This window comes from Canis lupus, chromosome 18 (genome assembly GCF_003254725.2).
Source record: "Canis lupus dingo isolate Sandy chromosome 18, ASM325472v2, whole genome shotgun sequence".
Lineage (NCBI taxonomy): Eukaryota > Metazoa > Chordata > Mammalia > Carnivora > Canidae > Canis > Canis lupus.
This window is the reverse complement of record NC_064260.1, coordinates 46,919,053-46,925,550: the sequence shown is the minus strand read 5'-3', so window position 1 is coordinate 46,925,550 and position 6,498 is coordinate 46,919,053. Positions and strand designations below refer to the sequence as shown.

Below are 6,498 nucleotides of genomic sequence, written 5' to 3'. Positions count from 1 at the left end.
TCCCCGAGCGAGCAGACAGGGCGACCCGGGGCCCGGGGGGTCGGCGGGTCCCCGAGCGAGCAGGCAGGGCCACCCCGGGCATGGGGGATCGGCGGGTCCCCGAGCTGGCAGGCAGGGAGACCCCGTGCTCGGGGGTGCAGCGGGTCCTGGGGTGAGCCGGTGGGCGGTGAGCCACCCTGGGACCCTTAGCCTGGGCCTGCGCTGCCCGAGCCCCGCTGGGCTCCCGGAGGCCCCTCGGCCACCCCCTCCTCAGCCTCCTCCTCAGGCTTTGCTGGGGTCCTCCAGAGCCCCACCCCGCGTTTCCTGGCGGGACCTCGCTGTACTCTGAGACAGGCAGAGCCCCGGGATTGTTGCAGTTTGCTTCTAGCCTGGCAGCAAGCTGGGGGTGAGCACAAGAAGCTGGGGAGACGCAGACACGCACATGAAAGGCTTGGGATTTTACGGAGGCTTTCATCTGGGGTTCTGCAGACGTTGGCATTGGGCTTTGGCTGGTCAGAGCATTATTACCCCACTTTACTGCTGCCAGGGAGGCCCGGGGAGCAGCTCTGCCCACCTGAGGCTCTGATGCCACCAGGAGCTGGACCAGGGAGTCTACAGGCAGACCTGGGAAGAGCACTGGATCTTTTCCCACTATCCTGCAAGCAGGGCTGTTGCTGCTGGCAGGACCAGAGGTTGTCACCAGGATTCCTAAGTCTGTAGCAAACTTTACATTGGAAAAATGGAGCTAGAGTTCTTCTGCTCTTGCCTGGTGAAAATTACATGCGTGTGTGGCAGCCCGCCCACACTTTAGGCTGTGCAAAGCGTCCTTGGCACCAGGTGGTCCCCTTTGCTCCTTAGGGCTCTGGGGTTCCAAGTAGGGAGCTCTGACCACCAGGGTAACCCAGGGATGTGGGAGGCACCAAATGATAGGCTATCCCACACCAGTACCCACATACCAGCTATGGTGCATCTCACCCGACAAGTGTGCCTGGATTCCAGCACTGTCCCCACCTGCCCTAGAGCCAGGTAATCCTCAGAAGTCCATCCAGACTCCAGTAAAACAGCACATGTTCACAGTGCTGAGTCCAGAGCCAGTGTGGCTGGACTGGAGTCCCAGCTCTGCCCTTTTTCTCACAGTACAGAGGGACAGTATGTGCTACTTAACCCCCTTAAAAGGTCATCACTCAGAAAGGATTTAGAGCAGCACCTGACACAAGATAGGCACTGTGTTGTCTGGGTTGAAACCTGGAGCTTGTTTCTTTGTTTTGTTTTAATGAAAACGTGGTTTTGCTTCATTTGTGAACATGAATGACGTACTGATTTTTTCTTAATGATTTTATTCATTTGACAGAGAGAGAGCGCACATGCACAAGCAGGGGGAGCAGCAGGCTCCCCACTGAATAGAGAGCCTGACACGGGGCTCAATCCCGGGACCCTGGGATCATGACCTGAGTGATCCAAAGGCAGACACTTCATCAACTGAGCCACCCAGGCGTCCCTGGTTTTTTCTTTTAATGACTTTAGAAATTTAGGTTTTTGGAGCCTTGGTAAGAATTGGCTTGTTTTTGGAGATTGATCTATAAATTGGAATTAATCACTCAGTATGTCTGGACAACTGATAGATTTCCCTAGTCCAATAAGTTAGGGCAATACCTCCAGACAGTGCTTGGCCTCAGGGGACAGCCCACCTGCTCTTCCTTTACTGCTACCCACCCCCTCATACACACACCTGTCCCTCGGTTTCCTCCAAGGATGAGAGTCTATGACCATCCCCTGAGGAATCAGAAAATAAAATGAAGGGCAGCTGGTGGCACAGCGGTTTAGCACTGCCTTCAGCCCGGGGCGTGATCCTGGAGACCTGGGATCGAGTCCCATGTCGGGCTCCCTGCATGGAGCCTGCTTCTCCCTCTGCCTGTGGCTCTGCCTCTCTCTTTGAATAATAAAATCCTTTAAAAAAAAAAAAAGAAAAAAGAAAAAGAAATAGGAAAGGCTGTGTATAGGTATTAGAGTTGTAGGTATGCTTGATTTCCAGTTTCTAAAAGTATTTTTATTCCAAAGATTGGATTCATCAAAAGTGACCATCTCCCTGGGCTTTTCAAGGAGGCCCTCATTTAGAATTTTCTTCCCATTTCAGATCATCTTCCTTAAATAGATTCAGAATGTCTGTTTGCTTCCCTGTGATGACACTGGGTTTACAGCTTCTCCTTTGTAGCTTGAAGGTGCACATCCCATTTCAAGCCTTAGAAAGACAAGTGTCATCTCTGAGGACCCCTTGGTGGATGGAGCGCATCTCAGAGGCCTTGCCCTGTAGGCTCAAAGCACTGTTCGGTGGCTTTGTGTTTGGTCAAACTTGCTGTTTAATTTTTTATGCTGTGTAATTCAGAGGTTTTTGTGATAATTGTTTATATAGCTAGCATTTTTTTCAGCATGTGTCTCTTCCAGGCAGTGGTCTAAAGACATCTGTTGTAGCCTTTCATCCTGGGAGCAACCCTCTGTGGTAGATACTGCCCTTATCTGCCTGTCCAGGCAAGAATTCTGATGTTCTGAGAAGTCCCGTGATTTGTTTAGGGTCGCACAGCTAGCCAGAGGCAGAGCCAGACTTCCAGCCCTGGCAGTTTGACTGCAGCGGGGATCTTAACCACCCTCGTGGGCTGCCCTTGATGATAATCTGAATGATTCCATTCAGAATAACAACTACAGCCCCAATTCCAGAGTGTGTCAAGGCAGACAAAATAAAGCCAATATGCTTTGCTATGTTTCCCTGAAGAAAAATGAAGTGTACGTATTTATAGACTACAAATATTTGCTCATCTGTGAGCTCGTGTTTCCATGTTTCCTGGTATTTGCTTTTATTTAAGAGTTGTAAGAGATGATGCCCTCGGGTAGAGATTAAGCCATTTCAGTGTCCTGGTGGCAGTGGTCCCATCTGATTGCCCTCTTATTATCAGGGCAGCTGATTGTGATTCAGATTACCAGAAGGTCTGTGAAAGACAAGGGAGGATAAAAATGCCATGTGAGAGTGTTACAGCTTCTGTTTCAGTGGAAAAGCGTCATAACAGTTTTAAAAGATTTACTTAAATAGATCTGTCACTTAGTAAATCTAAGTATACATGGAGCACCTGCTTTGCGTTGCTGGGGGGTGCTGGGCCCTGAAGGTCTGACCACAAACAAGGGCGATCTGTCTCAGCCTCTCTGGGCCTTTCTGTCCAGTAGGGACAAGACCCATAAGATAGGTCAATGTTGAGGTGGGCTGGAACAGAGGGCCTCAAAGCTCTAAGGACTATATGGCAGCTCCCTCCTTGGTCACATCCCAGAGTACTTGCTGCTTGGTGTGCCAAGAACTGCGATGTTGTTCAGAGTCTGAGCTCTGTGATTTTGCAAGCTGACAGGACCTCAGCTGTGTCCTTCTCTGTCAGCCATCCCACACGCAAAATGGAGCGTGGGGAACCACAGGGGTGGCTCCACTGGGCCAGACCTGGATGTGGCAGTGGTGGACAGTGGTCTCCTTGCCAGGCCCAAAGCCTGGAGATGGAGATCCTGCACTCTGCTCCTGAGGAAGGGGCGGGTAGAGCAGATCATAAGAAGGGTGGAAGCTAAGCCCAGGATAGGGTTCCTGGCAGAAAACACTGCTTTCCTGCAAGTTCCTGAGGCCAGGGGGTGGAGGAGGGCCGGAGATAGGCTATGGGGCCAGGTTTACAAGGGCCTTGTGCACATTTTTGGAATATAGGTCTTGCCTTTGGGTTTTGGAAAGATCACCTGACCCTCCCCCATCTGCAGGTTGAGCAGGAGGACAGTGGCAGCAATGGCAGTGATGGCATGAGAAGTGGGCAGGCTTGGGGACCAGGGCTGGTGCTGGGTGTGGGTGGTGTAGGGGTAAGAGCAGAGCACCCAAGCCTTAACCCAGGAGGGGACAATAGTCATGCCACTCTCCAGAACCTGAGCCCAGGTTTGGGGGGCAAGGCATGCTGCCTAGGAACACCCATGGATGAGTGATAGCTGGACTTCAGGGGCTAGTACTCAGGAGAGGGGTGCTAGAGAAGGCATTAGGAGCCCTCGGCCTGTGGGAGGACACCCTGAACTCTGGGAGTGGGTGGCATTCCCCCAGGTGGTGGAGAGCAAGGATGCATGCGCCTCTGCTCTCTGAGATTTGAATCATGTGGAGAAGGGATCCATTTGGGAAGCTTGTTCAGTCCCCTTTCTGAGAGCCACTTGGACAGCTGAGCATCCCAACAGGAGGGTATAGAGGGGAGCCAGAGGAGTGTTTGTGGGAAGGATGTGGTTTGTAGGGCTGGGTGCTGTGAGCACATAAGATGAGGCCTGGAGTAGTCCTTAGCACTGTGTACAGTGCCAGGGACTGGGTGAGGGGTGCTGATCCCCCGAGCCCAGGCTGGTCTTTGAAACACAGACACACGTGACCTGAGCCCCTTTGAGGGATCTGCATTTGAGCAAGCTGCCCGGGGTCTTCTCACCACATGGAGGTCTGCAGGACGGAGGCCTGCAGGCCCTGGGGCAGCACAGGGGCCCCCAGGGAGCTGGTGTCGGTACCCACTGCTGGCCCACCTCACGCCCCAGGTTCTGATTCTTAAGGGTTCTGGGGGCCTGGCAGGTGCACTGGAGTGGAGGATGAAGACAGATGCTTAAATGCTGGTGACAAGGGACCAAAAAGAGGGAGAGTGATGCACTTAGCCATGTCCTGTCAGGACTGCCATTGATTTCATGTGGCCTTTGGGTCATTACCTATGCTGAGAGATTACCTGGCTTTTTTGTTTGTATGATCTCAGGAAAGGTTTTATAAAGGCTTCAGCTGTTGAAATTGGAAATACTGGCTAAAATATCAGTCTGAACTGGCTGTGCATGTAATGACATTCCCATGGTCAGTAGGGGTCTCTCCCTTGGCGCGTTTTAGAGCCAACGTCCCCTCAACACTGACGTGGGGCAGGCGTCTGCCGTGTGGCCGAGGGCCACCGCTGCATGTGGGGCCCCTGCTCACGAGCCTGCGCGTCTGATCTCAGCACTGGGGCTGATAGCCAGAGCACAGCTGGGCAAAACCCATGACCACTTCAAAGTTGACCTCTTTTTTGTTGGTTTCCTTAAGAGACACTTAAATGCAGCCACCACAGTTAGCACAGTGACTGTCCACCCCCGCCCCACAGCCTAGAAGCCTGTCATCGGGCTGTGCTCCCCAGGCACCACGCCTGCCCCTCCCAAGAAGATCCTTCCCTTGTGACGGCCTAGACTACTCCAGACAGTAGATTTTAAATGCGTGTGTACTCTCTGGGTGAACTCCTCCAGGGGCCATTAGGATAATAACAGGGGCGATCATAATAAGTGGCAAATGGATGGGGGGCTGGCTGTGTGCCAGGCAGTATTTTAAAACATTTGCAAGTGTAATTTCACTGAGACACAGCAGCTTTATGAGGCGTGTGTTATTCCAAGCCTGTTTTACACAGGCAGAGAGGAGGCCTGGGACCCCGACACCACCAGGGCACTGTGCCTCCTGAGCCACTGCCCCACAGCGTGGGGCTTATCTAAGACCTTCGCCAGTGCTTTAAAGCCAGCGTGGTGCGTAGGACATTTACCTTATTTTAAAAACATTCTCATTTTAAAAATTCATGTACTGGGGGATTCCCTGGGTGGCACAGCAGTGTAGCACCTGCCTTCGGCCCAGGGTGCGATCCTGGAGTTCTGGGATCGAGTCCCGCGTCGGGCTCCCTGCATGGAGCCTGCTTCTCCCTCTGCCTGTGTCTCTGCCTCTCTCCCTGTGTCTCTCATGAATAAATGAATAAAATCTTTTAAAAAATTAAAAATAAATACAAATAACAAATAAAAATACAATGTACTTAGTGGAGGATACGTGGAGAAAAAGATGGGAAATATGAATCACTTGTAACCTTGCTCCTCGGGGATGGCCATGGTTAGTGTCCTGCTTTGTTCACGGGGACACCTGTGGAGTGAGACAGGTGTGTCCCTGTCTGCTTGCTCTCCGGGTAAGAGGTAGGTATGATCCGGATGGCACTGTTCTTGCTCCCCTGTCCTCCGGCCTGGGGTGGCCTGGCCCAGGCAGCTGTACAGGAGACAGGGAACGGGGTGCAGAGGGGCATGTGCCCCCGCCCCGGCTCTGCCCACACCCCTGCCAGGTACTTTCATTCCTCCTGCTGGACTGAGTTTTCTTCATCATGAGAAGAGGGTTCCAGCAGCCACCTGACAGGCCGCCAAGCTGTTGGAGGTATGGTGGCAGGTGAAGTAGAAGTTCCCATTCACTCAGTGAATGTGTTGAGTGTCCGGGCTTAGTTCTAGATGCTGAAGGTATGTATATGCTGAGGAAATAAAGTGTGGTGTGGGGCAGACATAAAGAAGGAAGTGATGTGTTAGAGATAAGTGTGAAGAGAGAGAAGGCAGGAAGGTGGGGGTCTGGGCTGCAGTTGGCAGGTGGTCATTTGGAACAGCATCCAGGGAGACCTGATGGAAGGATGACACCCAGCAGAGCCCTGAGGAGGGGTGGGAGCCCGGCCATCTCTA

The 6,498-nt window shown here is 52.6% G+C and overlaps 1 protein-coding gene across 3 annotated transcripts in view; it reads left to right on the top strand.

The window, feature by feature from the left end:
* Positions 1-6,498, top strand: part of CARS1 (cysteinyl-tRNA synthetase 1) — a 47,643-nt gene that overhangs the window by 348 nt on the left and 40,797 nt on the right. Inside the window, exon 1 of one of the 3 annotated variants that reach the window (XM_035702009.2) lies at positions 238-385. The exons of the other annotated variants lie outside the window; for them this stretch is intronic. The gene's annotated coding sequence lies outside the window, so the exon portion shown is untranslated. Of the gene's footprint in view, positions 1-237; positions 386-6,498 lie in introns of those variants that run through there. 3 annotated transcript variants of the gene reach the window in all.